At 43.1% G+C, this 26893-nt stretch overlaps 1 protein-coding gene and 1 pseudogene across 2 annotated transcripts in view; both read right to left on the bottom strand.

The window, feature by feature from the left end:
- The window catches only part of KIF16B (kinesin family member 16B), a 256485-nt gene that overhangs the window by 188945 nt on the left and 40647 nt on the right, over positions 1-26893 (bottom strand). The window lies entirely within an intron of this gene.
- LOC136134580 (phosphoethanolamine/phosphocholine phosphatase pseudogene) lies at positions 14365-18650 on the bottom strand (annotated as a pseudogene).

Raw genomic sequence — 26893 nt, 5'->3', positions numbered from 1 at the left:
CAGATCAAAAACATGTAATTTTGCTGTGAGCCACTTTCCTGCCCAAATGCAGCTTCTGTGAGGACCATCCACGGAGGCATTGATGGCTTCTGAAGATGAATATCAATTAAAGAAAATGACAGAAGCAGCATAAACAATGGCCCAAATGAGCAAATCTGTCAAAGAAACAAAGCTGACAGAAAATATGATTGCTCAATACAAGAGAAAACGTTAAATTAGGAATACCTCACCTTCTCACAGTTCTCACTTTTCCTATCAATTATGTGCTTTTACCACCTAGGCAATTGCTCACCCAAAGGTGGACATGAAAATAAAAGCAATTATTAAGAAATCAAATTCTATTAGAAGAGTCAAAACAGGAAGCCACTGCTGTAATTCATGTTCTAACAGTATTTCTAATATCAATTTTTGATTAACAGTCTGATGTGTATGGGTAAAAAACATATGCTGTATTTTTTTCCAGAAAACTCTGTCTTTATGAATAAATCCGGCTTAATATTCTAAAAATGATATGCAACTGTTTGAAACATCAGGCTTAACAAAATGTCGAGTTCTAGCCATGATTAGATTCAGAAAACAGCTTACATTAGGTGGAATGAAAAGCAAAGGAAGGAAGGCAGGTTTAGAGGGAGGAAGGGAGAAAAGAGGAAAAGGAGAAAGGGAGGAAATCCACGTACAAATGTGTACACACACACACACACACACACACATGCTCCACACCCCAATAACTGCTCTTCAGGAAAGATTAATTAGATGCTGGAAAGTGTTTGAATTCTTTGGAAGAAAGGCACAATATAAATGGAAGGTATTCGTTTTCTTACTACTCTAAAAGGCATTTTCGTTCACTTCCGGATGAAACATAACTAATATCCAGTCGGCTTTCTTTTAACAATGAAAATAAATCAAATCGGAAGTCTTTTTAAAACTCCTATTAAGGAAACACCAATTCCCCATTCACCAACTCTAATGCTTATATGATTAGCATTTCTTTAACAAGTGCCTGGAGTCATGATTTGTTGCCAAACTAAATTACTATAAATTTAATTACAGGCATAGAGGTATTGCTGACTTTTGAAAATTACGCCCTCATCACCAAGACTATCGTGCACAAACATTTATTGACTACCTATCCTGAGTAATACAGAGAAGCATGGAATGTAGTGCCTGACGGCAAGAAGCTTGCAATTGTAGGGAGATGACACAGACATTGTAAAAATTAATGAACAGAAACCTCAGTTAAAATAAGAATCTGGAGTCCAGAAGGGGGAGCTCTCATGCCCTACAAGGAAAGCAGAGGCCAACAGAAAGAAAAAAGACTTCCTCTTCAAGAGTCAGCCAATGACTGTCATAACCCAGCCAATCAAAAGCCACTACACTAACCCCTCTTTAAAAGAGTTCTCTCCTTGCCGTGCAGGAACTTGCAGGAAGCTTGCTGTGGTGACAACCCCAAACTGCAATTCTTTGTTGACCCCAAATAAACTCATCTTTGCTGGAGTAATAACTGGCAGCCTATTTGTTTTAGGTCAAGAACTAAAATATAAAAACTATCCACTAACATCATATTTAACCAACTCTGTGGCTGGGGGTGGGCATCAGGTGTTCTCTGAAGAATTTTCCTGACAGTCCATGCCTTCTGTCAAGAAGTTCTAAACCATTTTCTAAAATGGAACTACATTCAAGGGAAGTTTCCTAAAGGGAACAGCACATTTTGCTGGCTCTTGAGTACACTGGCATCCAGTACACTGGGACTCTCTGAGTCATCATTATAACCTCAGGTGACTCAACTGTAACAGAACTTAGTCTGTGCCTTCAGTCGCAGCATCTGAAGGCAGTGCGGAGGCTGCTTTCATCCTAAACCAACGAGCCATCAGAGTGCTTAGATTTGTTGAAATTATTCTGTCTCTTTTAAAATCAGCAGGTTGTCATTTATCCCTGCTATCTGGGCCTGGCTCCGCACAGCTCCTATCCCACTTCTCATTTGCTTTTTGGCTAATCTCCTGTGGGCTGGGAAACACAATAATCCTCCTTAATGTCTGCACTGAAGGGTCTCTCATTTGAATGTAAGTTTCTAACACATTTCAAACCCTTTCCTGCCTTTCTTTCATTTTTGACCTGTGCTCAAAGGCCCCACTCTGTTTCAGTGCTCAGCTACCTCCTGGGTAGCTGTCAGATTCATCTCTCACCTCTCCACTCCCAAACGCCTAGTTTAAAAGAATAGTAAGTATAAAAATGGAGAAAACAAGGACCAGCACTGGACCGGGTGGGGGGCGGTGGGGGGGGGAGGCAGTATCTATACAATGGACATTTCAAATGGTTTTTGCTATCAATCCAGACAGAATGAGACAGAAGTGGCCAATACTCACATATCTCATGGTCATACGCTATTAAGATAAATAGAAAATGCCACAAAGAAGTACAAATAAAAATTAAATGCAGGTTGGCTTCAAGTAGCAAAAATGGTCTAAGATTTCTCAACTCCAGGATTTGGAAGAAAACAGCACACCTTTAAGCTTTAATAAAAACATCATGAGTCCTACAGACAATCCAGCTATCATTTACATGCAAAAGCCATGAACATGCCAGGGATGGTACCTCTATTCATCCAAGAGATAAATCAAAATGGAGAGGAAAGAGGTAACCAGTGGCCAAATGCACTGATGGGGAGCAATAAAGATCAGAAAAAGCAATAAGTTTAATCTAAATATAGCCTAGATACAGAGAGAAAGATAGAAAGAAGTAGACCTTGAAAAGATAGCGTAATGATAAATCAATAAACTGAAATTAAAATCCCAACTCATGGAAATTTTAAAAACAAACATTCTCCTAAATATCTATTGCGACAATGAAGAAAATAAAACTGTAATTTAAAAAAAAACTATACAAAAATATAAAATTACGTATCAGGGCTTCCCTGGTGGCGCAGTGGTTGAGAGTCCGCCTGCCGATGCAGGGAACATGGGTTCGTGCCCCGGTCTGGGAAGATCCCACATGCCGCAGAGTGGCTGGGCCCATGAGCCATGGCCACTGAGCCTGCGCGTCCGGAGCCTGTGCTCCGCAACGGGAGAGGCCACAACAGTGAGAGGCCCGTGTACCGCAAAAAAAAAAAAAAAAAAATTACGTATCAAAACGCAGAGGATGCTGCCAAAGTTATACTCAAAGGAAAACATACAGCCTTATATGATTTCATATTTCTACAAGGGTGTAAAATAAACAAAAATGTTTAAATATCAAAGAAAGAGAATAAGGAAATAAGACATAAGCAGAAATTGATACTTTGAAAACAAAAGATAAACACAAGACTTGAAGGTACACACAGAAGAATAAAAGACAAACCTTTAATACATCTAACAAGAGGAAAAATATAAATATACAAAATTAACAATGAGAAAGATACAGAATCTGCATCCTTTGAGTAGTTTTCCAACCTTTTTTCTTCTTTAACTCACTTAGAATAAAGAACCCAAAACTTAGGAAACCCATTGGTTCCTCTTTCTGTGGAAAAAGAAATCAAAAAGTCAGAAAGAAACAAAATCATGTCACCTCTGCTTAAAATAAACAGCTCCATTTTATCCATAACTATACCTGAAAAGATTAAACACACATAACAAAGTATATTGATCACAAAAAATCCAATCTTTTTTATACATAAATAAAATCCCAAGGATATCAATGATTGAAAACCACCACCCAACTCAATCACCCAATTGAACAATGACTGACAACAGAGCTCTTCCTGAAAATTACAGATCTCAATGGAATACTGACCAGTAATTCCCAATTTACCCTTATAAAGACCAAGTTTTAATGACCTAATAAGTTACTAACTAGTAACTCTTAAGTATGAAAACAAAACCCCACAGAATTGTGTACCATGTGCTCAGAAGAATTGAGAAGACATGGATTTTTTAGTAAGTTTCTGGCCTACGAGCACAAAGGGGGTATCTGAGAAGTACTGTCTAAAAGCATAAGTCTCAAACTGGAAGTTTTCTAAGAATGGAAACTTCCAGAAGATATTGAGCATGGATAGATCTAAGGGGATCCACCTCCAGGTCTCTGATTTCCACATGTGCATTTTTCCAACATGGATCTGCCTGAGAAGGTGCCTGCAAGGCACCCCAGTTCCCCTCTTCTCTCCCACCTCCTTATCACAACTGCTCTTCTTTCATTTTACACCAGCAAGACATACCTGTTACCCATCCGGACTTCTCTACAGTGCACTCAAGGTGCCAAACAAAGAGAAAATTTTCAATATTTGGTTTAAACCCAAGCCTCCGCCATCAAGCCATATTATAGGACTTCTTGCCTTTCTCTTCTGGCACAGATTTCTGTTAAGGGCAAATGTGGTAACAGAGTCTGGGTACTGAGGCCCGTGTTGGGATGCTCTGTATTCAGATATATCAGAGTGTCTTGACAACAAAGCAAACAGACGGATAGGACGTGTTGAAGACAGTCTCCCGATTTCAAGTTGGCAAAGGCACTGTCCCCAGTTCCCCCCTCTTAACTATCATCTTAGAATTGGGAAATGAAAATGATGGAGATGCCAGAGAAAAAGATATTAACATTAACTGAAGAATGAAGTTAGATGTTTTTAAACTAAAAGCCTCTATTTTCTAACTGAAATTACAATAATTCTACAGCTCCATGGTTTTCACCACACACACACACACACACACACACACACACACACACACACTACATAGAGACAAAAATACATTTAAAGCCTATAATATAAAAATGCATTCTCAGCCTTTCCAGAGTATATGGAATTTTAAAAGCTGCCTTTTAAAGTGAAAAAGCAACAGGCATGATTGACAGCTGTCTGATAAGTTGGGGTAAAGCCATTTTGGTAAACTTTCCAGAAACTGAGAAAGTGGATGGTTCCAATGACTGGGTGACAAAACCTTTGTGGAAGTCAGGTGGGCTCCAATTCTTAACTTTCAACAAAACTGGAAGGAGGAGCAAGTCTCAGCTCGTCAGCACACGGAGTGTTAATGATCATTGGTTAAGAGATCAGCACGTGACCTTCTGCTCATCTCCTAAAACCATCCTGAAGAAATAAAGGACCCGGCTGAAGTAGCTCTCCTTCCACTCCCATCAACTCATCTATGTGGAAAGCAAGGGTAAATCTGTGCTCCCCCCCCACGTCAATGTCCCCGTGAACAGCCTGAGGGGAAAGTCCCATACATTTTGTTAAATGACACATCTCTAATAGCACTTTTAATGTTTAATAATCAGTTATCAAAATGTACACTTCTGCTGCTTTGAAAAAGTATGTACCACAAATAATTATGATGGTACTCACTCTGGAAGAAATTTCCTTAATAATCACAGCCTCATGGTTATAGGAAATTTTTTAATTACATTTAAATTTATTTGCATGGTTTTATTATAAGGGATTATGATAAGACGATCAAAGAAAAACACTTCCAAGCACAAAAATATATTAAACTAGGAAAAACTTCTGTAGGGTAAACTGGATATACAATCTCAAGGAAAAAAGAAAACGATGTAAAATTCCCAACAGTGAAAAAAGAGAGACATTTAATTTATTTTTACATTGATGACGGTGGATATTGAATCCCTCTGGTTTTACATTTCACTGGATTCATTTGAAAGAGTGATTTTATTTTAAAATGTCAATATTTGATCTCCACCAAAAATTCTATCTTGTGCAGATGTTAAATATATAACAAAACATAGATACCAACTTACAAATGTTCAAGGAACGCAGAGTTGTGCAGAATTCCTTGAGCAGGTGTGCAAGTGCAGAGTGAGAGGGCCCCTGCCCTCTGGCTCCCAGCATGGCTGCAGCTTGGGACAGGCGTGCACTCCAGGCTCAGATCATTCCTCTCTGGCACCCTGGTCCCTGCTGGCAAGTTCTTCAAATAAACTGGACTCTGAATTCCTTTGTTTACTCTTTCATACTGGTTTCCCAGCTGCCTACCGCAATGGCAAACAATAGTCACGCAAAAAGTGTTGATTTTCAAAATGAAATAAAATGACATTTGCCAAAGGTTTGAGAGCAAGTCCTTGCTCTCTGAGAACCTGATCCAGCCGAACATTTATCAGACACAAGGGAGCAGATGGGCTGAACTTTGGACCATATGAAGAGAGGCCGGGAGGTGAGTTCCTAACCACCATGAATTCTAGGAGTGACCTTTGAGAAACCATCATGCAGGTTTCCATCCATTTAAAACTAAATGTGGAGGAAACCAGGACTCTTGCCCTGCTGCAAAAGTGGCCTCAAGAAAATGAATACATACCTGGAGAAGCATTTCCAGTTCCTAGAAGAAAGAAATGCTGAACACTGGGACAAGACAGGATTTTAAGTAATTATTCACTCTAGTGTATTCTCTGCCTCGAGATAAAACCGGAACAAACTGATTCCATGCAGAGCTGGGAACTGCACTGGTATTTAACCGTAATGAATGGGAAGTCAAGAGGTTCTTTAACAGAAAGGATTCTTTGCACTGCACAGCCTCTCCCACCGTGGGAGGTGGTCAGACAATCCCAGCCCATCACACAGCCCCTGCCCTCCACCTGTGAAGACTTCCACACACCTCTGAAGTGCTGTGGGCGGCTATGTCAGTGGGCCCCTGCATTATTTATTTTAAATCATTTTCATATGTGTTAATTTAAAACAAACGTGGCCTCGTATCCACACATACACATTCCTATACAGAAGCACGCATGCGTATGCAGTCTCTATGTGAATTATTTTAACTAATTCAACAAAAAAAGATGAAAGGAAAAAATCACTACTAAGCCTTCCAGTAAGAATCCAACACACACATTTTTTTCTGTGCAGAACATTTATTTAACCCCATCACATATTAAGGTCTACATAGCCAAGGCTGAGCAAAATGGATCTCTCTTTTCTCTCACTTAAAAAAATTCTAAATTGGATTCTTAGTGACCAGACAGTGAAATCACTCCTCCCGTACTTCTCTCTTTTTCTCTTGAACTTAAGAAATGTGTAAGAAAATCAGAATGATGGAAGCTCTGTGGCAGTGGAGACCGGATCTGTCTTGCTCCACACCCCCAGGGTCCAGCACCCTGCCCAGAGCACACTACGGGCAGCATGAGTGCTCGTTAAACACACGATAAAACAGTGACCCAAATACGAAGCAGGAGGTCTCACTACCACACATCTCGGGCATGCAGGGCTGGTAGGTAATACAGCAGTTTTAAGTGAAGTTTGTTTGGCTTATTTATACTGATATAAATTATGCTTTCCAACTTTACTGAGATACTACTGACATCTAACATATGTAAGTTTAAGGTGTACAACGTGACGATCTGATACCCATACATATTACAAAACGATTACCACAGTAAGGTTAGTTAACACCTCTATCCCCTCAGAGTCACCTTCTTGGATGTGTATGGTGACGACATTCAAGATCTATTACTCTCTTAACAACCTGCAAGTATATGACACAGTACTAACTATAGTCACCATGCTGTACATTAGATCCCAGAACTGATTCGTCTTATAACTGGAAGTTTGCACCCTTTGACGAGCATCTCCCTATTTCCCTCACCCCCCAGCCCCTGGCAACCATCCTTCTACTCTCAATTTCTATGAGTTCAGCTTTTTTAGATTCCACATGTGAGATACTACAGTATTTGTCTTTCTCAGTCTCACTTACTTCACTTAGCATAATGCCCTCAAGGTCCATCGCCTTGTGCAAAAGACAGGATTTCCTTCCTTTTAATGGCTGAATAATATTCTATTATATAGATATATATCTCACAGCTTCTTTATCCATTCATCCATAAATGGACACTTAGGTTATTTCCGTGTCTTGGCTATTGTAAATAATGCTGCAGTGAACATGGGGATGCAGATATCTCTTCCAGACAGTGATTTTATTTCCTTCAGATATATACCCAGAAATGGAATTGCTGAATCATGTGGTAGTTCTATTTTTAATTTTTTGAGGAACCTCCATACTGTGTTCCATAGTGGATGCGCCAATTTACATTCCCGTCAACAGTGCAAAAGGGTTCCTTTTTCTCCACATTCTCACCAACGCTTGTTACCTCATCTTTTAAATAAGAGTCATTCTGACAGGTGTGAGATGATATCTCACTGTGGTTTTGATTTGCATTTCCCTAATGATTAGTGATGCTGTGCATCTTTTCATGTATCTGTTGGCCATCTGTAAGTCTTTTTTGGAAAAATGTCTATTCAGGTCCTCTGTCCATTTTTTAATCAGATTGTTTGTTTTTAACAGTATTAACCTATTATCAGATAGCTGGTTTGCAATTATTTTCTCCCATTCTGTAGGCCGCCTTTTCATTCTGTTGTTTCCTTTGCCATGTAGAAGCTTTCTAGTTTAATATAGTCCCACTTGTTTATTTTTGCTTTTATTGCTTGCACTTTTGATATCAGTGTCATTTCCAAAAGATCATTGCCAAGACCAAGGTCAAGAAGCCCTTTCCCTATGTTTTCCTATAATAATATTACAGTGTTGGGTCTTACATTTAAGTCTTTTAATTTCAAGCTAATTTTTGTAAGTGGTGAAAGATGGCATCTAATTTCATTCTTTTATGTCCAGTTTCTCAGCACCATTTTTCTTGAAGAGGCTACTCTTTCCCCATTCAATATTCTTGGATCCCTCATCAAATATTAGTTGATCGAATATGCATGGGCTTATTTCTGAGCTCTTAATTCTGTTCCACTGGTCTATATGCCTGTTTATATGCCAGTACCATACTATTTTGATTACTATAGCTTTGTAACAAAAATATAAATTATTACAATAGGCAAAACATGACTAAACACAGATGAGGGCTTGAATGAGAATCCCATTCTGGTATTAATTTCAAAGAAAAAAAGAGCTACCTTCTGGTTTCTAGTCCACTATGTAGGTAGTTTAAAAGTCACACTGTCCTAACAATAAGTAAAAGGCTACGGGAAAAAAACCCTGAAAACCAACAACTCTTCTTAGATGTCAGAGAAGTGAGGTCACAGGGCAAACTGCTGCCCCCAATTTGGAGAGCTAGTCAGATATAGGTGATCACAACTTACCGGAACAGAAACCCAAGAGAAGGTTGCCAGGGTAGGAAAACCTATGACAAATTGGTGGAGGCTCAGAGTGGGCAGGTCTGATGCTTAAAAACTCCAGGGAGCCCCAGCCCTGGGGGGGGGAGGGGGGGAGTCCCCAAACCTCTGTGAGATCTTCTCCAGGAGCTCCCCCAGATTCTCACAGAGAATATCAGAGAAAAATTCCCTCGTGCTTCCAGAAGAAGGTGGGGAATGTAGCCATTTTTAAATATGCCAGAGCCCTTTGTTTTTTTTTTTTTTTTTTTGATGATTAACTTTATTTTTTTAACATCTTTATTGGAGTATAATTGCTTTACAATGGTGTGTTACTTTCTGCTGTATAACAAAGTGAATCAGCTATACGTATACATATGTTCCCACATCTCCTCCCTCTTGCATCTCCCTCCCACCCTCCCTATCCCACCCCTCTAGGTGGTCACAAAGCACTGAGCTGATCTCCCTGTGCTATGCGGCTGCTTCCCACTAGCTATCTATTTTACATTTGGTAGTGTATATATGTCCATGCCACTCTCTCACTTTGTCCCAACTTACCCTTCCCCCTCCCCGCGTCCTCAAGTCCATTCTCTACATCTGTATCTTTATCTTAACAAGACCTGCCCTCAGGAGAAACCATTTTACCAGAGCCTCACTTAGCTGGGGGAAGATAAATACCCAACTCCAGCCCCCTCCAGCCACCCTGTCCCACCTAAGGGGACACAGGGACGACTGAGGAGCACCGTGAAGTTCACAGTCCAGGGGCACAGGCCCCCGGAAGATAAGACCTAATCACAGGACTACAGAACGCTCCCCCTCCCCAAACCTCACCAATACATTACACAGGCCTATTTATTAAAGTTCTCCTCACAGCCCCTCTTGCCCACCTTCCAACTAAAAATTACAAGGCATGCAAAAAAACAAAAGCTGAAAAACCTTCAGAACCAGAGTCACACACGGCAGGGAAGCTGGAATTACCAAACTAAGACTCTTTAAAAACTATGATTAATAAGCTAAGGGCTTTATTTGAAGCAACATGGATGGACCTAGAGATTATCATACCAAGTGAAGTAAGTCAGAAAGAGACAAATACCATATGATATCACTTACATGTGGAATCTAAAATATGACACAAATGAACTTACCTATGAAACAGAAACAGACTCACAGACATAGAGAACAGACTTGTGGTTGCCAAAGGGGAGGGAGGGTAGCGGGGAGGGATGGATTGGGAGGTTGGGATTAGCAGATGCAAACTAGTATACATAGGATGGATAAACAACAAGGTTGTTGTTTATAGGTGTGTTGAATATAGGGAACTATATTCAACATCCTGTAATAAACCATAATGAAAAGAATATGAAAAAGAAAATATATATCTACAACGGAATCACTTTGCTGTAGAGCAGAAATTAACATCATAAATCAACTATACTTCAATAAAATAAATTTTAAAAAAATAAGCTAAGGGCTTCAACAAAGAAAGTAGACAGCGTGCAGGAATGTTTCACAAAAATTAAACCAAAATGGACCACAGATCTAAAAGTAAAACACAGAACTATAAAACTCCTAGAAGACAAAATGGGAAAAACCCTAGATGACGTTCTGGCATGGTGATAACTTTTTAGATACAACACCAAAGGCAAAATCAATGAAAGAAATCATCGCCAAGCTGGGCTTCATTAAAATGAAAAACTTCTGCTCTAGGAAAGACAATGTCTAGAGGATCAGCCATTACTGCGAAAAACTATCTGCACTCTTGGTGTCGTACATTCTATGGCCTTTGACGTGTGTCTCATCGTAGAATAGCTTCACTGTCCTAAAAACCTTCCGTGTTCTGCATGTTCATCCTTCCTTCCCCCCAACTTAACCTCTGACAACCACTGATCTTTTCACTGTGTCCATAGTTTTACCTTTTCCAGAGGCCATATAGTTGGAATCTTGTAGTATGTAGTCTTCAGAGTGGCTTCTTTCACTTAGTAATATGCATACGGTTCCTAAAATATTCACTATCTGGTTCTTTACAGGAAATTCGCCAACCTCTCTCATAGACACTGTGCAAAGCAGTTGTGCAGATTACCTCTATACATGTTTTACTCCAGTGAGGTAAAAATGATTATTATCCCCATTTAAGGAGGAAGCTGAGGCTTATCAAGATTAAGGAACTGGCCAAAGTCCCAAGTGGCCAAGCCAGGGTTCAACCCCAAACTCACTGGCTCAGAGCAGATGCTCTAAACCACCGAGCTCTACTGAGTGGGAGCTGGGAGGATAACGTAACCCTAATGTTACATAAGCACTGGTACAAAGGTAAAGGGCCAAAGCCAATCTCTGGAACCGAGGGACTCCCGCACACTCTGGGGAAACATTTCCTGAATCCCATCATATGACGGGTACTGCAGTATCACCAACATTCCCATGATAATGTCACACCATTTGCTCTTGACACTCTGGATGGAGCGAGAATCCCTCAGCCGACTGGCCACCAGTCCACTGACTCGGCCGCTGCTGACCTATTCTATGTGCCGTCACTGTGCTGATCCCCTCTCTAAGGACTGGCTAAGTCAGCATCTTGGCACCTCGTTCCCTGAGCTAAACAGACTTTGGAGGGCCAACCTTAGAACCTAACCGCAACCGAATATCAATACTCGATGGACAGAGACGAGTCCAGGCTCTGAGAAACTACACATCACTCATTTTTCAGAATGCAACTATCTTCTAAGACAACAGGGTTTTAGCAGAAAACTTTTCACCATTTTAAGAGCAAAAGGCAACCTAAAAAGAATAAAAAAGCGCTTTTGTTCTAAGGAATCCATTGAGGCTACAGGTTTTTGCAAATTCTGGACACAAAACTGAAAAAGGACACCTGGCTTAGAGCCAAACAGCCATCCTCAGAACACAGTGAGTCTGAAGTGAGCAGCCCCTCCTTAGAGCCACAGACACAAGGCTCTCCCAAACTGCTATAAACAAGCCTGTTTAATTTTGTTTAATCCAGTATCGCCCACACTTATTTGAACAAGGGTTTTTCCCTCTCTCAAGGAACCGCATCAACACTGGAGCAGTCTATCAACAAACAGCTCCTGAGCGTCTGCTTTGTGTCCAGAACTCAACTAAGGACTAGAACCAGAAGCCAGGGAGGACCCTTGTTAAATACATAACTGCAAATAATTAACCCAACATCAGTGTCCTGTAAGGGACATACACGGGGACCAGGGAAAACACATCAGGAAGTACTGCTCGGGTGGAAGGCGCGCTGGATAAACAGATTATTATCTTCTGACCTAAACTCGGACACTGACTCCCTGTGTTCAGGTGCCAGACGCTCCCAACCACGGTACAGAAAGGTTGGAGAAGACTGGCTCTAAGGCCCCATCCGTTTTGAATATTCTATGCCATTCATTCAATGTGAAATGAGAGAAATGGATAAGAGATTTCAATATACTACTTAGACACTTCAAAAGACACAGTGATGGTTCAGATAATGAAACTAAACTGGAAAAATGTCTTCAGAATATATGTTCAGAATTGAAATGAGCTCTGAGTATTTTTCCTGAAGCAATAAAGAAGCCGTGAGAGCTTTAAAGGGGGAAATTCAGGCCACCATGATCTGACACATGTTCTTTCTCCAGCCTTGGCACCCCCATACCCCCAACCCCCTTGCTCCAAGCCTACTCAGTTTCCCTGAAAGCCCCGATTCCCCAGGGTAATGGCTTCCTCTGAGCTCCAGCCACCAGAAAGCCTTTATCACCCCAACCCAGGACTCCCAACGGCAACTCAGGTCTACGCTGGCTACAAGGTCAACTCCTCTCTGAACCCTTTCTGGCATCCTCACTACCATCTTCCAGAAGGCTTGACCTGTTGACCACGCCCTCCTTCGTGTCTCCACCAATCCTAAGACTGATTTCTGGCCGGCCTGGTCACTTATTAGCTGTGTGATGAGCTCCATATCGACTCCAGTCCCCATTTGCTGTCATAGGACAACAAGCATTCACATGGCAGAACTGTTACAAGATTCCAATGAATTGCTTCCTCGTTCCCCGAGCTAAACAGACTTCGGAGGGCCAACCTTAGAACCTAACCACAACCCAATATCAATATTCAATGGACAGAGATGAATCCAGGTTCTGAGAGACTACACATCACTCATTTTTCAGAACGCAACTATCTTCTAAGACAACAGGGTTTTAGCAGGAAACTTTTCACCATTTTAATAGCAAAAGACCAAAAAGCAATCTAAAAAGAATAAAAAAGCGCTTTTGTTCTAAGGAATCCATTTAGGCTACAGGTTTTCACAAATTCTGGACACAAAACTGAAAAAGGACATTTGACTTAGAGCCAAACAGCCATCCTCAGAACACAGTGCTTCGAACAGTGGCCGGCACGTAGCAAGTGCCTTCAGTGAAAACCACCTTCTGCTTTCCCTTTCTTCCTCCTGAACAAAATCCCACTTTTGTTAGGGACAGCAGGGGTACCAGCTGAGGAAACCATTCCCAGCCTTCCTTGCAGCCAGAAGGGGCCATGCAGCACAGCTCCACGATGAGATATAAGCCAAAGCTGTTGAGCGGGGCTGGAAACAGGGATGAACTCTGCTAACATATGCCCCATTGCCCTTCCCAGGCCTCTTGACTAAATCTCACACGCGATTACGTGGTTGCAGAAACTGTCTTGAAACCATTGAGAGAAAGACCAAGGGAATTACACAGACCTCAGCTCTGGGCGAACCACTGAACCCTTGCCACCAGCAGCCCAGCTGTGTAGTTCTCGTCCAACGAGGGGAGAAAGGACAACCCTTAACTGGCTTAAGGCACCTTTTCTCTGCACTCCGGGTGCTGTTACCTGCAGCCAAAAGCATCCCTGATACAGTTAACTCTTATTAACCGAGAACCTACGACAATTGATTTCATTATTCGTTTCAAGTTTGGTTTCCCCACCAGATGGAAAGTATCTTATTCATGTTCACACAATCTCTCTCACCAAGCAAGTGCTCACAAATGTCCAACGAATGGACAAAGTGACAACAAGGCCATCAGAGTCTGTTCCTAGTTCTTTTCTAAGAGAAAAAAAGATTTTTCTTCTTCCCTCCCTAGCTAAACTGGAGATCCTTTAGATTATTTAGCATTTATAAAAGTGCCCACAGAGTGTCTGAAACTAAAGTTCTTTATTTAACAAGCCCTAAGAACATTATTTGCCAAGCACTGCTTTCGATGCCTTCACAAAAACCTCATTTAATCCTCTTAACAACCCGATGAGACAGGTACTGTTATCTCCCTTTCCCAGACGAGGAAGCTGAAGCACTGCGAGGCTGAGGAAGTTGCCCAAGGTCACACAGCCAGCAACTGGCCGGGCTGGCACTGGATTCCACGCAGTCGGGTTCCAGAGTTCAAGTCCTTAACTGTTATTCTCTGCTGTCTCTCAGCCACTAAGGACGGCAATGCCTCCTTCTCCGTTTCTACAAAAATAAGGAATGAGCTGGGAGAAAATTCATTCTGATTATCTGTCAAGGTTCTTGGGTCCACAAACCAGCAGAAACCAAGGAAGAGAAAGCTGTGTCCACTATACCAAGGGTCAAGGTTACTTTCCTAGAGTAAATATGATCAAATGTACAACTGATGATAAAAAGAGAAGCAAGGAGTTGTAGATTTTCATTTTCTTAAGAATTTCTAGAGCTGAAAATCAGGAAAACTCGAGGTAAAAGAAGAAAAGTCTTTTAAGGGGCAAATATAAGCAAACAAATAAATAAATACAAATAAGTGACAATACTTTCTAATGCAAGCTAATCAAAATGACCACCTAACACCCAGATTAAGAAAAATCTTTTACCTGTAAGATATTACCCAGGTATTTGAGGCAACTTTGGAAAAAAGTATTTTAAAAACTGAGAAAAGAGGACTTCCCTGGTGGCTCAGTGGTTAGGAATCCGCCTGCCAATGCAGGGGACACGGGTTCGAGCCCTGATCTGGGAAGATCCCACATGCCGCGGAGCAACTAAGCCCGTGAGCCACAACTACTGAGCCTGCGCTCTAGAGCCCACAAGCCACAACTACTGAGCTCACGTGCCACAACTACTGAAGCCCGCACGCTTAGGGCCCATGCTTTGCAGCAAGAGAAGCCACCATAATGAGAAGCCCACGCACCGCAACGAAGAGTAGCCCCAGCTCACCGCAACCAGAGAAAGCCCCTGCAAGCAACGAAGACCTAATGCAGCCAAAAATAAAAAAATAAAATCAATTAAATTTTTTTTTTTTTTAATGAGAAAAGAACCTCCAAAAACGTGAGGGGAGGGCTTCCCTGGTGGCGCAGTGGTTGGGAGTCCACCTGCCGATGCAGGGGACATGGGTTCGTGCCCCGGTCCGGGAAGATCCCACATGCCACGGAGCGGCTGGGCCCGTGAGCCACGGCCACTGAGCCTGTGCGTCCAGAGCCTGTGCTCCACAACGGGAGAGGCCACAACAGTGAGAGGCCCACGTACCTCAAAAAAAAACAATTAAAAAAAAAAAAAAAAAAAAAACGTGAGGGGACATATTTACATCTTTCAACATCAATTCTCAAGGTGGCTTCAAGAAGACGTTTCTTCTACTGAATTCTTCACCATTTACTTCTCACAGATTCAGCATCCAGAAATCAGTACCCAGGCCCCAGTACACTTAAAAATACCTGCCAAGTCCTTTCAGACGAATTCACTACCAAGGACCCTGGAATTAAAAGACGGGAGGAGGGCTGGTTCTTCCATCTCCAGTGACATCTAGTGCTGAGAAACTGAAGTGCATCCTGGAGCACAATATTCCTTCCAATTATCACATTAACCGCATACTATAAAATCAGAATATGCATAAATCAAAAACATATGGTTTTTTCCACAACTGGAATCGCCAGTTGTCAACTGTCTTGTAACTCCAAATTTAAAATATCTCATAAGGTTAACCCATTGAGAAGATACAACTGTTTGAGGGGAAGAAATCCCTCTGTTCTCCAATTTTTTTGTTTTAAATGCAAATGTAGCTTTATTTACCAATATTAGACTAGTATGTAAGGAGATTCTGCAGACATTAAAAGACTCCTTTATAAATTTAACCAAAAAGAACTCTGGCTTAATATAACAATAAATACAAACCATTTATTCAAAACCAACTTCAAAAATCTCTGAAGGAAAATAATTTAAATACAGATGAAACCCATTATAGGATGGTTTGCTGATTTAAATATGCCATGGGCTAAATCTTGTCTCCAGATTTTACATATTAAAATTATATTCTAAAAGATGCGGGCCAGCCACATTCTCTTTATCAAAGTAAAGCACCATTCTGGAATTAAGATCTAGGCATTTGGAAACCATTTTATAAGATGAGTAAGATATAATTAAAGAGCACTGGATTAGGAGGAAAAAACAGGATCGAGCCCTGGTTCTACCTCTAGAACTTAAAGACCAACTCAATTCCTCTTGGCTTCAATTTCCTCATTTAAGAAAAGAAGTTTTTCTTCTGTAGGATGAGGGAAGAGTTTCACCTAAATTCCTTCCTGAGCCCCTTGTTCTAACATTCTGTGTTCTGTGAACAAGATGACCTTTAAGATCTCTTTGAGTGTTTTTTAAAATTAAACCACACAGAATGACACAGCACTTTGAGGAACTCAGTACTAAGACTCAACAAAGGAGATTTGTCATTGAAATCAGTGTGGAGTATACAAAGGTCTCTAGGATGTTTAGATGATGGCCCCTGAACTTGATCAAAGACATTAAACCACATTCACTAGGACCTTGTACTTTCTAAACCATAAGGATTGCCTGAAGCCTTTTAAGATTTTTCAGAAATCACGCAATTTAAGTGGGCTTTTGTCACTGAACCCGGATATTCACATTCTGACCAAGTGAATTTTTGCTACCAGAATAAGTTTAGGTTTTTTGGGTTTTTAAAATTTTCTCCCCCTTCACCTCCTTTATAGCTCTGAAACACCAAGAGGCAGGAGGGCCTTGGATTTCCACTGGCTCTGCTTTGAAACATCATGGCTTTCTGTTGCATACGGGAGGAGGGGGACTCGGAGGGCCCAGTCGGCGGGGAAACTTTGGTTAAGTCCCTGGTTCTTGCTGCATAGATGAGGCTGGGGTGCGAGGAGACATCTTCGGGCTCTGTGAGGTCCCTGGCTGGCCAGACGCGAGCCCCGGACAGTGCGCTACATCATTCCACCCCAGGAGGTGTCTGTTCCCTCTGGCTTTTTTTCCTGTGGGGATGCTGACAGGGTGGGGCAGGGTGGGGGAAGGGAGGCAAGGAGCGCAGTGTAGGGTCACAGCAGGTAAAGCAAGATCTAGGCCTGGGACCGTGGGCAGAGAGCGCCGCTTCTCTCCGCAGGGAGTTTGGTGTGGGGGAAGGGGGGGGGTGGAGATTTCGGGACCCGGGTCCCCTTGACAGAAGACTGGGGGAGGGAGGCCATGCAGCCCAAGGCAACAGTTAACCCAACGCAGCAGGAGATGTTCCTTCTCTACCCTGCCGGGGAACCCCTTCCTCCCAGCTGCGAGGACAAGGTTTTTGGAAGCACTGCCACCTGTTCAGGTATGCGCACCACCCGGGTGTGGACAGACTCCGGAATCTGCTTGCAGTGGAACAGGGGAAGGCAGCTGCCGACCTGGGTTAACTGCATAGATGGGGACAGCTCCGAACTCCCTCCTCCTGTCCCCGCAAGTGGATGAACCTAGGATTCCAGAAATCCCCGGAGGGTCCAACCAAAGCGAAAGGGAAAGGGGGTAATAAAGCTAGGATTGTCTTTCCCGACCCCCACCCCCCTTTACCCCCTCCCCGCCGGGGTGCCCCCTGCAGGCCACGTCCTCGGCACATCTTCAGCACCTGTTGCAGACGGAGGCGCACTTTGGTGGCGGTTTCCCAGGGCACCACCCTGGCGCGGAAGGAGCTGGCCTCGGCCTTCTGCGCCTCCTGGATAACGTGGGGCATGGGGTAGCCGTGGCGCAGGAAGGCCACGTGGCCTCCTGCCAACAGCCCCATGGGGCAGAAGTCGTTGGCACCGTCGCCCACGTAGAAAAGGCACTCGAAGTGCATGCCGTCGTGGGCCGGCTCGCACAGGTAGTCGCTGAGCACCCTGTGCTTGCACATGTCGGCGGGGCAGTGAGCGCAGCTGTGCGCGTGGAGCAGCCCCCGAGCATCGGGCCCCGACGGGCTGCTGAAGATGTGGCAGAACAGGCCGTGGTGGCTGGCGGCACGCAGCGCCCTCTCCACGCCAAAAGTGCTGGCGTCTGAGATGAGAATGACCTCAAAGCTGGCACCTTGCCTGGCCACAAACTACAGCAGCTCGCCCATGCCGGGCGACAAGGGGATGGCCTCGTAGATGGCACGCAGGTCCCGCGGCCGCACGCCCTGCTCGCCAAGGTACTGGAAGACGCGCTGCATGTACTAGTTGTAGAAGCCCTTGCGGTAGGTGGCACGCAGGCCCTCAGGCAGCCGCTGGCCCAGCGCAGCTCGCACGATGGAGTTGTCGCTGTTTTAGTCCATGATTGTCTCATCAAAGTCAAAGGTCAGGAGGAAGCGCGTGGCATGCCCTGCGCAGCCATCCTGCTGTCCCTAGACAGGCATCGGAGCCCAGCAACTGGAAAACACCCGCTCATTGTCAGTAGATCACCCTGGGCACCACCTGTAGGGGCTGTTGACCTCCAGCCATCGTCCAGAGCTCCTCTGCTAGCTTTGTCCTGAGTGCTCAAATCCTTCTGTGGTCACCAAAAAGAGTCCCTCAGAGGAAAGGGGGACAGGACCTCTGAGCTTCTCCTGCAGGGTGGGGAGCGGCAGCTGCCGAGGTCCATCCCCGCTGAGTCTGGAGTGTAAAGAGTGCGCAGAGGGGCTAGCTGAGGTATTTGGTCGCAGGATGGAGCAAGGGGTGCTTACAGAAATCGGAGGGGACACCGTGTCTTATCCACCCCCAGATTTCTGGGCTCCAGCTCTCACGAGTCCCTCCAGTCCTGAGGGGCCCTGAATGATGTGCATCTGGGCGGTTCCCTCCACTTCCCCATCCCCCAGTCGAGGTCTTTGTTTAGTTTACAGGGAATGTTTATCGAAAAGGCTTTCTAAGATAAGAAAGGAGATCTAAGAAATTTAAAATCTGTCTGGAGTTTCCTACTACAATTATGGTTATTACTCTCTAACTTTGCAGAAAGGATGCTGACCTAGCTAAAAGTAACAGCTGTCATAGAAGAGCTGAAAAGAGACCTCAGGGGTGAGGAGACCAGGAGAAGGAGTAGTCAAACTCCACAAAGACAGGAAATGAGGGGAGTTGAACCCTAAAGACCCACCAGGTTTGGGTCTATTTCTGATCACTGCACTGGTATCCCCCAAGTATCTCAGGAGGGACCCCCCCCACCCCGCCCCACAGCATTTGTGATGAGCTGGTGTCTGAGTGAGTGACAGCTCTCCAGGATGAGTGTGACGGCTCTCCAGGACAAGTGAGTGATGGCTCTCCAGGACGAGTGAGTGACGGCTCTCCAGGAAGAGTGAGTGACAGCTCTCCAGGATAGGGTTGTGGGGAGGAAGTCTACGCACAGACAACGTGAGGGGAGCTGGAGAAGGCTGGAGCAGCGCCCAGTGACAGAGGAGAGGAAACACGGGACAACTCACTTGATGACAATGTCCAAGGAGAAGTCATTTGGGAAAGAGGCTAATTAAAAATAATGGTAATAAGGTTTGTTTTTTGTACCATCAGGAAATTCAAAACAGAACCACGATGTGACACCACTGCACACCCAACAAAAATGGCAAAAAAAAAAAAGGACAGAAAACAGCAAATGTTGGGGAGGAGATGGAACCCTCACACGTGGCAGGTGGGAATGCGAATGGTACAACGACTTTGGAAAACTATTTTCAGTACCTACTAAAGAGGAGTGGACACACGCTCTATTGACCCAGTAATTCTTCTAGGCATACACCCATCAGAAACATGTACATTCGCTCACAGTACATATAGGAAGGTTCACAGAAGCACTATTTCTAACAGCCCAAACCAGGAAACAACCCAAATTCAAAGAGTAGGATGAATAAACTGTGATACAGCCACATTATATAATACTATGCAACAATGAAAATAAACACAACTTTGCAAAAAACACAGACGGATCTCACAAACACAGTGCAGAACAAATGAAGCCAGTCACCTAAAAAATACGTTCTGTATGGTTCCATATGTATAAAGTTTGAAAGCAGGATAAACCAAGCTATGCTTTTAGAGTCAAGCCAGACATCTTCCTTGGAGGGAGGAATGACGAGAAGGGGGCACAGCGGGGACACCCAGGGGCTGATAACGTTCTGTTTCTTCCCCCAGACATGGGGCATATGGGTGCATTCAGTTTATGAAAATCCATCAAGCAGGACAAACGATGTGTGTAACGTGCCATACGTATGTGATACATAAATGCCCGAACTGAGAACAGCTCTCAGGGCACGTTCACAAAGGAAGAGTGGTCCAAAACAAAAGAAGTCCTGCAGCAAGGGACCAAAAGGAAGCCATCTGGGACCCAAGCCCAAGACAGGGGACCCACAGGGATAATCCATGCAGCCTCCTGAGAAAGAACCCACAACCTTCTCAAACAGAAGGAAATCTGAGAGCTCACCTCACCAGCCCACCTGGTCATGACTGAAAAAACTGAGACAGAGAGAGAGAGAGAATAATTCGGTCAAAGTCACACAACTAGTTAGGGATAAATCCAAGTGTAAAAGCCGCGTCACCTCAGTTAAGACAACTTAACTAATTATAAAATAGTCAAGATATTTCAAAAGAATGAATTGTGCAACCACTCAGAATGGGTAAGAACTCAAGAAAGGACACAGCTTTTATCCATTTCATTCAAACGAGATAAGCAGTGAAAGGTGACAGGTGCACAGGACATCCACAGACAGGAGAAGGGGAACCTCAAAAAAAGGGGAGGAGAAGGCAATCTTGGAGAAACTGGGAACATGGCACACTGACTGTGGATGAAATACAGCGAAACCAGAACTGCACCTCCTTTCCTCGTATGTAGCACTCAAAAAAATAACACTTTGCACATCTGGACCACTTTTCCTCGCCAAAGAGCACAGTTCAGATCTCTGTTTTATAAACAACCATCATTGCAGTAGAGGGCAACAGAATAACTGTATAAAAGCCAGTCGCATATGAAGTAAAATATTACCTACAAAGGTAGACAGGAACACACAGCCGGTTGGATACAGTTCAAAAAAAAAAAAAAAAAGAACCTGAAATATGCTCAGAGAAATCATTAATATAAGAACAAAGCTAATAACACATCAGGGAAAAAAAAATTATACCCAGGGAAATAACCATGACTCTTGGCTTAAGAAAAAGGCTAGAAACGAGCCAAGGCAGAAGAAACGACTACGCACAACCTTGGTGGAAATAAAACACATCAGAGTCGTGATTAAAGAAAGAGCGCTACAAAATGCAGAAGGAAACCTGAGCGCTTACTTTAGAGAAAGCGAATCATGTCTTGACATTTATAGAGATAACAGAGCAGACGGTGCTTCAACAGTGGCCACCAGCCACGCTGGTTTTTAAAACACCGATGAACAACCAAATTCACGGCAAATTCAGGCTCACTTTTTCAGACAACTTTTTTCCATCAATCTTTAACACATGAAAAAGCCAAAAAGACAACGGTCAGAGAAAGACAAAAAAAAAAAGCCAATGAATTAGAACATGAAAAAAAAGTGAGGTCAGTTTGGAACAATTAAGAACTAGACAGCATAGTGGGGACACAAGCAAACTTTGAGACAGGGTTCAAATTCTGACCTCACCCATTCCTTCCCTAACTGAGTGCCCTCTGGGCCTCAGTTTCCTTGTCTATAAAGTGAAAATATATATATTCCCCCTGCATAAGGCTGGTGAGCAGAATGACACTTAAAACTGTGCGTGTGTGTGGCTATCTAACACTTGAGAGGTGGCTAACAACTCGTTCGTTTAAATTTTAAACTGCATTCAATTAAGTGACTGGAAAACTTTTACACATGTTTGGAACATACACTGCAGTGAGAATCTACTTTGCAACCGTAAATTTAACAAAATCAAAATACAGATCAATTGTATCCGAAGCAAATTTAGCACTGAATTGAGAGGCACTGTAAATGTAAACGTCACGCCACGTCAAAGATTTTAAAAAAGTATGTTCCTCGCTAATAATTTTTATATTGATTATCTGTCAAAATCGTAAATTTTTCATATAATGGGTTAAATAAAATGTACTGTTAAAATTAATTTCGGGCTTCCCTGGTGGCGCAGTGGTTGAGAGTCCGCCTGCCGATGCAGGGGACACGGGTTCGTGCCCCGGTCCAGGAAGATCCCACATGCCGTGGAGCGGCTGGGCCCGTGAGCCATGGCCACTGAGCCGTCGCGTCCGGAGCCTGTGGTCCGCAACGGGAGAGGCCACGACAGTGAGAGGCCCGCGTACCACCAAAAAAAAAAAAAAAAAAAAAAAATTAATTTCAACTGTTTCTTTTTAAATGTGGCTATTAGAAAATGTGAATTCCCATATGTGGCTTGCACTATATTTCTATTAAACAGTGCTGGCTTAGAACAATGCCTGGCACACAGGAAGAGTGCATTTAATATTACCCACTATTAGCCCTATCAATATTATCAATATTAATTATTAAATGCAAGGCAGTTTGAGGGGGTCCAAAAACAATTTAAACATGTCTCTACCTCAGAGTCTGGCAAAGGAAAACCAGACATACTACAACAGATTTACAGAAAACAAACCATTAAATACCTAGCTGTGAGAAAAGAGGACTAGCAGGGAAAAAAACCCGCAAAGAATGTATTCAGCTCACTGAAGACCTTCAAAATTGTCATTCTAAAAATCTACAGAAATCAGAATTTGTGTTACCTACCCAGTTAGACCAGATCCAGATGACAACAGAAAAAACAAACATTACGTGAGGTACCCACACAGACTAAAGGCAAACATCTGCTGTTTGTGGATTGGGGGCAGGAGGAGGGTGGGCGGGGAGAAAGGTGCTTCTGCTGAGTCCAGACCTGATCCACTGGGGCAGGGGGCCCAGTGAATGCACACATCCAACAAAACATGTTCCAGTATGTTCCTAGAAGCGCTATTCATAATAACCAAAAGATTGGAGATACGAACCCAAATGGAGCTAACCAGCAGGAGAATGGATAAAAAGAACATGGTATAGTCCCATAATAAAGAGGAAACTACTGCTAAACACGGCAAGGATGAATCTTAAAGACAACAGGCTGCACAGAAGAAGCCAGAAACGAACATAGGACATACTGCAGGAACTCAGGAAGGCGAAACTCGTCTACGTAACAGTTGTCAGAACATCTCTGGGAGAGGAGGACAGGAAGTAACTGACTAGGGAGGGACAAGAGGGAACCTCTGGGGAGTAGGAAATATTCTGTATCTCAGCCTGGGTGTGGGTTACAGGGGTGCACACACAGATGACAACTCATGAGCTGGACACTTCAGACGTGTGCTCTTTTACAAGTTCACCAAGTTGCACACTTCAAACGTGCACACTTTGTGTATGCTGAGCCTCAATTTAAAAAAATAAACGCAAATAGCTTTTTAAAAGGTCCTGTGAACAAACCACCCTATTTAACAACAAATAATCTGTTCAGCTGAAATTTATGTTCAAATAGCATCCCCCAGTGTCTCCATATGAGTGTGCAATTTGGGGACTACAAAGCCCTGCAAGAACTCACGTGTGCCATTTTTTCCTGGGAGCCCTCACCCATGCGATACACGTGTCGAGATGTGCTTCAGGGGATAATCTTCCACACGCCTAGGCCTGTGGGTCGCAACTCCTGTGAGGCTCAGGGCACTTGTTTAGAAATAGAGATTTGGGGGTACCATCCCCAACATCTCTCCTTCCACGACACTGCAGAGCCCAGAAGATGGTCTTTTAAAAAGGCCCGCAAGGTATTCTGAGTGGAAACCACTTCCGTATGGAAAATCAACTTGCATGACGTGCAGAATAACTGGTATTTAGGTTGCTTTGGATGAGAAACTGGACTTAGCAACTGAAAGATCATAGCAAGTTCTGTTGCTTCATTTCAGTCCCCCAATCTGCTGGAAATGCCAGTGTAATTTTTACTTTAATAGCAAGGACAAGAAAGGCTTAAATATAATTCATTAGTATAGAGTAGACTGGATCTAGAAGAAAATGAGCATCTTTGGTGATATCTGTGTTGTTAGATTCTTTCAAGGAGAAATCACAGCTGTTTGGAAACCACTCCTCTTACACACAGATGACTTGCTCAGGAAGGCTGTTTTTATCTGGTAAAGCTGGCGCTACAAAGTATTACATAAGACAGTAGAAATCTATGACCATCCCCCCCCTTGCAAGTATCAGAACATCCTGATAATAAATATTCACATGCAACCTAGCTCCATATTTGCTTTTCAGTTGCTGCCCATTGCTAATGGTCCTGTCTTACAGATACATACTTCTTAAAACCACCACTTTTGCTAAGAGACTTGGAGCTCTACTGCCTGGAGTTAAGAGAAACGATGATCATCCTTCAATGACGCAAAGGCAAAATCAACCCGGATGCTAAGGAACAGTAATCTCCTAAAACCTGCTGTTGTGCTACAAATGGAGGGCAGTGCCAACTCGCCACTCATAGCAACTGTTGCTAGGTAGACTGGGCTGGGAAGCATCAGGCTAAAGGGGTCAACGGGAAATTAAGCCAAATTCAAAGCCACATACGAAAAGCTGAAGAAGAGAACAGACGCTCATTCAGAGCTCATTTTAAATCACATAATCAACCTGAAAAAGGGAAGAGAAATGTGTTTAAATATGTGGAATTCATTGTGTGCCATCCTTCAATTCTAACACCAGAGAAGAGCGATTTCTCCTGTATGGAATGTTCCCACCATGGTACAGATACTCAGGGGCCCTTTCACATAGTCTTCCACTTGGATACAGGACTTCGGAGTCATAAAGGAAGTGTTTGAAAATATTTTCTCCTAAGAAATAAAAGAACACTTCAACTAAGTTGCATCTTCTGTTTGCCTTTAATATATTCCACATTACAGTAAGTGACCAGGTTCTACGTCCAGCAGAAAACGCGGATGATGTCACCAAGATTCGCCTGCCCCCAGCCCACCCCACGGTGCACAGCAGCTGCAGTGAATGGGCCTGACCTCAGTCCAGCTCAAAGGTGGTTGTCTCAAGCAATCAGCATAATCTATTCTCTTATCAAGGTGATTAGTGGAGATAACCCAGGCCTAAGCCAGTCAGCACCAGGCCCCAGGGATTGGTTCACAAATGCATCAACCAATAAGTGCAAAGCTCAGAACTTTGCTGGAGACTCTGAAACCCAGACTCTGAAACTAGATGGTGTGATGGGTAAATATAAAGCTATAATTGCTGCTCTCACTTGGCCATTCTGAGAGCCTGAAGATGAAGTCATTACACCAAAAAGGCAAAACCAAGAACAGTCCCAGAGAACCAGAGCCAGTGCCCTGGTCAAACCATGCCTAATTTCTACCCTACCGCCTGACCACTCCTCTTCTACCATTTAAGCCAGTTTGGAATTGGGTTTTCTGTTATTCAAAATTAACAAACATAAAATACCACATGATAAAATGTCTTATGAGTAATGCCCTGCTGTAGCTGCATAAAACTATACTTTTAAAAGTTTGCATATACACAAGTTCTGGCTTTTCTGACCAATTGAGAAGACATATATTACTGTCAATCCAGTTTCACATGTAAGAGGATGGATTTGGAGAAAATGAAACAAGTAAGAAAAATGGTCAATTGTATGTTAAATCTAAAAAAACCTGAGCTCACAGATACAGAGAACAGATTGGTGGTTTGGTGGTTGCCAGAGGGGACAGTGTATGAAATGAAATGGGTGAATGTGGTCAAAAGGTACAGACTTCCAGTTACAAAATAAAGTCCTGAGGATGCACTACACAGTACGGTGACTATAGTTAATAATACTTATTGCATTATTTGAACGTTGCTACGACAGTAGACCTTAAAAGTTCTCATCACAGGAAAAAAAATGTAATTATGCTAAAGAATGTTAACCAGACTTATTGTGGTGATCACGTCACAAAATATACAAGTAGTGAACCGTTATGCTGTACACCTGAAACTAATATAATGTTAGGTGTCAATAACATCTCAATAAGAAAGAAAAAGGAAAAACGGGCTAACATTACTATAATGCTTACAACACGGACTACGGACACTGTTCTCACCTCATAGGACAGGTACCATTACCATCTGCATCTTACAGTGAGGTTCTGAGACACAGAAAGGGACCGAATATGCACAGACGTACTGTGCATGTCGTGTCGGTCAGAATACACACAGACACAAGTCATCAGACCAGGCGGGCAAAGGACGAGCGCCTCGCTCCCAGCTCTCTCTACCTCCACCCACTCCTCTCCGAACTCACGACTCTCAGGACTGCTCCAAGGTGAGTTAAGTATGTTCCTGGGGGACGTGAACAATAAACTGATTGCACCATGAAATGGTCGCTTTTTAAGCTTTCTTGACAACGAAACCAAGTTCCTACAGTCTAGCACCCGCAGTGAGTTCAGGTGCACATAAAGCATACTTCCATATGACCAGGCAATCTTCTTCTCCCTGGCCGTGGCAACAAATATGCAGTAGGAGCCTGTCAGCGTATACAACTCACAAGATCAGAAGGAAAATCCCATATGAATTCAAAATAATTTATCGCACGGTTCCAACGTTTAACGGGGCGCATTTGACTTATTTCTGAGCCTTACTGCTCCAGAAACGCTATTCAAAAGTAAGAACCAACCTATACTTGCAATACCTTTATTTATGAGCAGCTCGTTCAAGACGAAAACTGCCATGGAAAATAAGG

The sequence above is a fragment of the Phocoena phocoena genome, chromosome 15 (assembly GCF_963924675.1).
Source record: "Phocoena phocoena chromosome 15, mPhoPho1.1, whole genome shotgun sequence".
Taxonomy (NCBI): Eukaryota; Metazoa; Chordata; class Mammalia; order Artiodactyla; family Phocoenidae; genus Phocoena; species Phocoena phocoena.
The sequence above is the reverse complement of the archived record's forward strand: the minus strand, read 5'-3'. Positions and strand labels throughout refer to the sequence as shown.